Below are 8838 nucleotides of genomic sequence, written 5' to 3' on the forward strand. Positions count from 1 at the left end.
CCCTACCGGGGCCAGGTCCGGCCCTTTAAGAAAAAAAAAAATGGATTAAAGCCCCGGGGGGGGGGAGTTTTACTGGCCTGGGCAGGGCACTCATGGCAGGGCTGGGGGAGCAAGGAGGGTCAGGGGGCTCAGGCAGAGCCCCCATGCAGTGTGGGGCAGTGGGGGGTAGCAGGGATCACCCCCTGCCCAGCAGCACCCGGTGAGCCAGAACTTTTTTTTCCCAAAGTGCTGGGAGCTGGAGGGGGATGGGCCTGGCCTAACTGATTCGGAGATTCAGCAGCAGCCGAATCTCCAAATCAGATTCAGCCGAATTGAATCAGGACAGCGATTCGAATCACCAAATCCGAATCCAAAGCAAATACTAGCCACTTCGCATAGGCCTAGTAGATATGACTCTAGTGGAGAGATGCTCAGCTCCCACTTGTGGAGTCACTGTATCTGGCCTTTGGGATTCCCCATAGGTTGGGAAATTCAGTGGCAGGGAAGCAGTGGCAATTAACTCCCTGCTGCCAAATTTCCAGGCTCTCTGGCCTAGATGGGGGCTGAGACACACCTCTTCCCCCCCCCAGCTAGATTGGCCCATACCCTTTCCTCCTGCATGCCCAGATTGGGACTCCCCCATGTCCCTCCCCCCAACACTGTGGCTGGATCCAGCCAGTGGATGAATTGGGCACCACCCATTTGGCCCACAGAGAAAAAAGTTTGGACACCATTGCTTTAGTGGGACCATTAGTAGGATCCAACTGCCTAGTACTTTAGTGGGATCTTTAGTAGGATCCAGCTGCCTAGTTTTCATTAGGGAACTCGGTATCTGGATGCCTTTGAAAAAATTCAGTAGGCAACTATTGGCATCTACAGATACCTTAATACAGGGCTGGGCAATTATTTCAGGTGGAGGGCTGCTTAATGAGTTGCCAAGAGCTGCCTAGCACCGCAAGGATATGCCCTTTGTCAAATTACTATGCCCCGCTCCTTGACAGGTGCCCCACCCCCCGGTCACCATCTTGGGACTGGAAGTCCTGCCCCCTAATGCCCCTGACACCAAACCTTGCCCTGCTTGCCACCATCTTGGTCCCAAAATCCCCTGCCCCATCACATGGTCTGTGACATCAGAAGGTCCATCCCTTGCCTGGGAAACATTGCCCCTCCACAGGGCCTGCCCTCATGGTGCATGGCTTACCCCCGGGGCTCCAGAAGTTCTGCTCTCTAGGCATGACCTATCAGTTGGGGGTTGTGACCCCTCTAATTGCCCACCTCATTGCCCTCAACCAATCAGTGGGTCTTTCAGGAGTGCCAGAGCTCCCCGAGAATGGTGCTTAAACAATTGAGTTGAGGGCCACACACATAAAATCCTTCAGAAGAAATCATTTTAACAATGTATAGATAAAAAACAAATCATACACTAAAAATCAAACACCTACTGTAATGTATTTTAATTTTATTTTTTTTAAAATGTCCTGAGCTATGTGCATTTGTGTACTGTATATATAGGTGATTACATAGTAGCTCAAAATAAAGTTTTACTCTTGTATATTGTGTGTGGGAGGTACAGGAGGTGTATGTATGGGAGTGTGGCTGGGTGTGTGTAGGTGTGTTGGGATGTGGTGGGGTGAGGTATGTGTGGGGTGTGGGTATGGTGGGAGGTGGGGTGTGTGGGAGGCTGTGGGTATGTGGGCATGATGGGGCTGAGGTATGTGTGGGGATATGTGTGGGTATGGTGGGGGGTGTCGTCATCATGAGATATGTGTATGTGGGTATGGTGAGGGGTGTGGATATGGTGGGGTTTTTGGGGGTGGCATTGAATTTTTGGAGGGGCCGCCTTCCACCCACTAAGCTGTCTGCAGATGGCTGATCACACCAGGCAGGTGCAGTGGAAAGCAGCCACGGGCTGGAGCTGGAGCCCCATGTGCTGGGGCAGGAACAACCCAGCCTTGCCCCCCCCCCCAACTCTTTGTGGCTGGACTGAGACCAACCCCTCTGCAGGCTAGGTAAGGGGAGGGGAGGGGAATCAGCACTGCTTGCCTGGCTCACAGTATGCCACAAAGGGGCAGGAAAGCAGCTGCTGCCAGCAGGCAGCAACAGAAGCCCAGGTGCTTCCTAGGAGAAGGGATGGGGGAGGGGAGCAGAGCCTGGTGCCTACCACTCCCTTGGCCTCTGTCCTGTGCCTGCCCGGAGAGGCTGCAGCTAAGCCCATGCTGCTGCTGCTGTTCCCATCCTACCTTCCTGTATCATGGAGCCACACGCCAGTCTCCCCTCCCCTCCACACACACACACACACACACACTTTTTGCTTTGTGAGGCAGCTGAGCTCCTGCACACCCTCTCTCCCCCATCCACATGCTCCCCCACCTATAAATGTATGAGCAGGACCAAAACAAAGGGTCCTGCTTTAGTGTTCCTCATGCCTCTGAGGGGCAGCTCAGGGGAAAATTTGCTGTGCAAACAGCTCTGTGGCCAGCTGGAGATACAGATAGAACTCACCTCCCAGCAATGCCACCACTTCCTGTCCCTACCTACCTGAAGCACTGCAGCAGAGACAGGAGGACCTGCTGTAGGTGGGGGGAGCCAAGCAGTTCCCCAGAGCTGCAGAAGTGGCAGTAGGAGTCCAGCCTGGAAGCTGTGCAAATTGCCCAGGACTGGGCTAGAGTGAGGCAGAAGCCCGCTGGTGGACAATGGTAGAATTGCAGTGTGCCCAGGCCTCAGCCCCATGCTGAGTGTAGCAGGCATAACTGGGAGCCAGGTCAGGTACAATAAATTGGATGCCTACCCATGGGCCAGATCCAATCAGCTGGCAGGGCAAATCCAGCCTGAGGGCCATATTTTGCCCACTCCAACCCTGTCTTAATACCTTTAAAATCTGGCTCTTAGGACTAAGTACAGAGGTTCACAAAGCCCCTGGTGAAAGTGCTCTATCGTATTTTACTTTAAGTGCTACAAGTTAGAGCAGGAATGAACTGAACAGTTATTCACTGTCCAGTGTCAGGGGACTCTGTGCCTGCCCACACTGACCAAGGGCAATAGGCAGGGCTGCTCCCACACACCTCCCAGGAGGCTGCTGGAGCAGCCTCTTTCTTTAGCCCTGCTCCCCCACAGCTGGTGATTGTCAGCAGCTGCTGGGAACAAGAGCCCCCCTACAAGGGACCCCCACAGCTTACTGGCTGAGGTCTGGGGGGGAAGGGGAAGGTCTGTGCAGAAGGCAGGTTCCATTTCCCCCTTGCCCCAGCTTCTTGACAGCTGCAGCCAGAAGCTGCAGCATGGGGCTGCTTGGCCTGGCTTTTTACTACACCAGAAACTGGGGCCTGGGAGGAAGGAGCCCCACCTGCTGGGAGAACCCCCCCAGCTTGATGGCTGGGGTATCCAAGGGGAGGCTGGGCCCAGTCTGCATGGCAGTGGGGCTTCCTTCTGTGCCCACTAGCCCCAGTTCCTGGGGCAACAGAAAACCAAGCCAGGCAGCCCTGCACTGCAGCTCCTGGGTGCAGGCTGTTAAGAGGGTGAGGCTGGGGGCAGGGGTGGGGAGGGGGGCAGGAAGGGAGCCCTAGCTCCTTATCCCTCCAAGACTCCAGCCAGCAAGCTGTAAGGAGGCTTTTGCAGTGTGGGGGGTGCTCCTTCCTCCCCACACCTGGGCTTCCAGACAACAGTAGCCAGAACCTGTGACATGGCATTGCTCAGCCCAGCTTTTTGCTGCACCAGGAACTGATGCTGGGGTGGGGGAAAACAGAGCCTCTCTGGCATGCAGACCTCTCACTAAGATCTGAGCCTGCAAGCTTTGAGGGGGGGATCTGTTTGGCAAAGAGGCTCCATTTCCCCATCCACCTGCCTAGCTGTGCAGGGAAGAGACAGAGCATTTTCTATCTCCTCTGTGACAACCTGGGGGTGGGACAGGGCCAGTGCTTACTTGGAGCAGATAAGCACCAGCCAAGGCTAGCAAGCTGCCCAAGGCTAGCAAGCCGCCCAGCCAAGGCTAGCAAGCCGCCCTGGGATGGTGACAATATATGACCTACACTGAAGCACAATGGATGTGGTTCAAAAAAGCATTCTAAGCTAAAGCACTTTAGTGTAATGCATGCATCAAGGGTTAACTTAGAGTGGGGTCTGCCATTTTTAAAGCACTTAAAGTATCATGAACGTCTGTTCTGTTAAAGCTTCAAAGCGCTTTCTGTGTGTTTAATGTGTGTTAAGTGTCTGCACCTAGTTAATCTGTACCTAGCCTAGAAGTCTAAATCCCACTGACTTTTAAGGAGACAAGTTCCTAAATTTCTTTCAAAAAATGGCACTTGGACTCCTAAGCCACTTGGGAATTTTTGAAAATGTTACTTCTACAGTCATTTCAAATGAAGCCTGCATTTGCACTGCAAATTTGGGCAGCTTAGTAATGATCCATGCCAAAACCCTCATGTGGTACTAATTGTATTCAACACACACTAACGTATTTTTGTGGCTTTTTCTAGCTATCTATTAGAAAAGCAGTCAATTAAGTAAAATTCTTTTTATGTATAAAAACACTTTAGATACTAAATTGATAAATACAAACTAGAGTGCATGTACAAATACGCAGAAATTATTCGACTGTATATACCAGTTTTTCCCCTCACCAGTGATCCCAGCCAAGTATGATAAAAAAATTCTAAGTTAACAATAGCCAAGATAGAATAAATTATAATAGCAGTTCACATCTCGGAGAGGATGTACACATACATAATGTTCATGATCTAGGAAAAAGTATCTCTAGTTATAATGATAGTCAGACAAAAGCCACACAGGCCTGAGTAGCTTTCTTGGGATTATTTTCATTAGATGTCATAAGGTCCCTGGGTACTTGTACAATCAGTAACACTTCACAGAGCCTTCAGTCCTAACAAATAATTAGCTAAAATTGAACCAGAGATTTCTTACATGCATGTCATAGGCTTGATATGAATAATGAGGCAAAAGGTTAACAGAGGGTCATAGACAGTTCCCTATCTTCCAGCTTATTTATTCAGTGAAATGAGAAATTGATCACATTATTTCGTATAGAAGAACCTGATTCATTACAATCAGCTCTGAATTGGCAGTTTTGGCTTTAGGCAATTTCAGAACATTACTTATGCTTAAACGGGCAGTGGTAAGGTCATTTTACAACTTGTTATCACCTCTCTGACCCCTTCATGACCAATATCCTCAAAAGTTGAAAGCATGCATGAAAAATGACCAAAGCATAATCATTATATAACTAATAGCAAGCAAATAAGCTGAACTGAACAGGCTGAAGTACAGATGGATCTGAATGGGTGCAACAGGATCAGAGAGAAGGCATCAAAAGCATCTTAGCACCTCCAAGGATATCCATATCATTCCTATTCATAGTCTGGCAAATCGTGCTCAAGTCCCTGAAAATCCATCATCTACTTTTGCAACATATCGTCATCTTACCCTTAAAATTGAGTCACTAGAAAGCAGTGAGTAGATGGACCTACTCAGCTTTTAATTCACAGCTCTTCAGGAACTTAAGCAGGATGGAAGTCCACATAGGCACTAAATATATACAACAGGTTCTGTCCAAATGTTTCTCAGTGGGCTACCCTGTTTATGCTCGCTTCAAGACTGATGTAGGTTCTAACCAAAGCTTCTCTTTAGAACAGAATGAAACGCTCAGTTGCTACATGGCTAGAACCAAAAATAGCGATGTGGAAAGATACTGTATGAAAATGTATGGAAAGACAAAGAAGTATGAAAGCCCATTATTAACGGGACACTGAAGATGCTGTTTAGCTCCGAACTTAGTAGCATGTACATGATGCATGCAATGCTTCAAATTTCCTCTGTAAAATAAAAATGATTTTTTTTCCGGCTAAACTAAACCTACAATTCAGGTTATGTACGCCATTGTGTGTTACAAATAGAATTGTAGGAAAATTATAATAAGTGGGCTTTGATGTTTGAGAACAGAGAAAAAGAACACTACGCTCTAGCTGATTTATGACAAAAGGGTGTAAATTACTATAGAATTAAATGCTTACCATATGACATTCATTAAAATCACTATTGGAGAGTGACAAGGACAAAACAAAGAAAAAATACTTATACATTTTGATTACAATACATTTTTAGTAATGCCTGTAAGCTACCATGTCAAAAAGGCATTGTCACCATTTCAAAGCATCAGAAAGATTTTATTTTATATTTTTATGAATTCCAGTTAACTAGTAAACAAGTCTCTCTTCAAGAATAACCCCTTTTTGGAACATATATATACACCCTATGGATAGGGTGACCATATTAATTTTAGGAAAATCTGATACAACGGTGAGGAGTGCCAGAGTGTGCATGTGCGCACACACACACACAGAGTTTTGGCCCTGCCCACTGCCCTCCCCACCACACACACACACACACACACACACTGGGTTAGTGTGTGTGTGGCAGCGGGCAGGGCCAGAGCTCTGTGTGTGTGGCAGGGTTGAAGCAGCTGTTGGGACACTTTGTCACTGAAGCCAGGGCCAGGGCTAGGGCCAGGGCCAAGTGCAGGGCACCAGCCAGGCTGGGGGCCTTGCACAGGCTCTGTTTGCCCCATACTGACTCATGGCTCTGGCCTCATCCTGGCACCTGCAGCTGCATCCCAGTCATGCACCCCCAGGCCAGGCAGGCACAGACAGATCAGGTCTCACAGCCCCCTCTAGTTAGGGCAGGGTGTGGCTGGGCCAGACTAGGCCTGGTCTGGCCCAGCCCAGGGATATGTAGCCAAGATGTGGCTGCAGGTGCTGGGACAGGGCCAGAGCTGTGAGTCCGTGCAGGGCAGACAGAGCCCACGCAGTGCCCCTGGCCCAGCCAGCACCCCATCTCCACCTTGGCCCCAGCCAAAGCTCTGGTGACAAAGGCATTGTGCTCCCCAGCACATTCCAGCAGCTGCTCCAGCCCTGTCTGCTACCATGCATACACACACGCCATCCCACCAACGGCTCCCAGGAATGGGGCTGGGCAGGACAGCACAGCTCACCCTGTGGCTCCCAGGTTCCTACTAATCTGGAATTTTTGCTTAATTTTTCTCCAATGGCCAGGATGCTCAGACAGCCTATAGAATCTGGGACTGTCTGTGCCAATCCAGGACATTTGGTTACCGTACCTCCGGACAACACTTTCAAAAGCACCTACATTCCATTTTCAGAGATGACTGAGCCACTTAGGATGTAAGCATCTACAACGGGATAAAGGCAGAATTTAGGAAGATAGCTATAAGGGTGTGTTCCTCAGAATTCACCCCTTAACACTAAGGGTCCTATAATCCACAGATACTAAAGTTTTCATCAATAAAGTTCTCTCAGGACAAAGTTCTAGTTATGTGCATACCTAGAATTGCCTCAATCTTGGAAGGGCTAAAGTGCTCCAGTTTCCTTTGAGCTAAGAAAGTAATAGCACGGTTTTTTCCCTTAGCCTCTGTGTTTTACATAATGGGCTCCATCTGTTACCTGCCCCTACCTTCTGGAAATGGGACCTACAAGCCCAGCTGCTGCAAGCCCAGCTGCTGCAAGCCCTGAGACCACTGTTGATTTCCCTAAACTTTCTAACAGCTAAAGCACTCGCTTTCCCAGGTTTATAGCCTGGCCATGCTTGATTTGCAAGCCACATCTTCCAGGATGTCTGATAAGTGGCAGCAATGGACACCTTGACTTTGTAAGGATTCCCAATCTAGTTGCTCTTTATTTTATTTAAAACAAGTAATACATTATTTTACCTAGCTCTATAAATAATTCATCCCTGACTCAGTTTCCTCACTGCTCTAAAAGTTCTTGTACTTAGGTCAGAGCCCTCTCAGGAGTTCAGGATTCCCTCTTTTGCATATCAACTCTCCTTTCAACATACGGTATCCCTCCTGTGCAGCCAGTTTCCTTGTTTCTTAGCTCCTCACAGTCAAAAAAGAGAGACCACTTTCTTACAAGCCATGCTACTTTGTTCCTCTCTGCTCAAGCTTCCTCTTTCTGTGTGAATGTATGGCTGTGAAGTTCTGAGGATCAACTATACATTGGTACCTGATCCCTTTGTTCATCTGTTGAAGATTTTCTATTTATTGCAGTCCAGACACCTGACATGAGATAAGAGTTTTTATCTAGATGCGGCCATCCTACAGTGCCATTTGAATGGGATTTAATGACCCAAATAACCTGAATTTACCTGTTTTGAAAACAATCCAGGACATAGCCTACTCTAGATACTCAGAGGCATTAGATGATATGGCAATTTACAAATCTGTATATGGACAAATTCCACAAAGATGACAGACCAATATCAGTAGAAGTCTGTCTTTATAAGATTGCCCAACGGATCCAATGTAACACACCCTAGCTCTCCCCACTGTTACAGTGTGCCTATACATGTGTAGCGAGGCTGTTCTGATGCGCTGTAATTATAGCACATCAGAGTAGGCTCAGTTAATCGAGTCTGCTGGAGCATGGTATTAACTGTCGTGCTGCCCTCTCACCAAACAGGTGGCCCTCCTCTGAACTCTCTCCAGGCTGGCCACATCCTTTTTAAAGTGTGGTGCCCAGAACTGGATGCAGTACTCCAATTGCAGCCTGACCGATGTTGCATAGAGCGGGAGTATCACCTTTCTGAACTGGCCTGAGATGCATCTTTGGATGCATGACAAGGTATGGCTGGCCTTGCTGGCTGTGGTATGGCATTGGCGGCTCATGTTCATCTTGGAGTCAATAGTGATTCCAAGATCCCTTTCTGCCTCTGTGTTTTCAAGAGGGGAACTCCCCAGTCTGTATGTATGTTGTGGATTCCTTCTCCCAACATGCAGCACCCTGCATTTGTCTACGTTGAACCCCATCCTATTCTCATCTGCCCACTTTTGTAGTC

This window comes from Gavialis gangeticus, unplaced genomic scaffold (assembly GCF_001723915.1).
Source record: "Gavialis gangeticus isolate Ggan-Ray unplaced genomic scaffold, GavGan_comp1, whole genome shotgun sequence".
Classification (NCBI taxonomy): domain Eukaryota; kingdom Metazoa; phylum Chordata; order Crocodylia; family Gavialidae; genus Gavialis; species Gavialis gangeticus.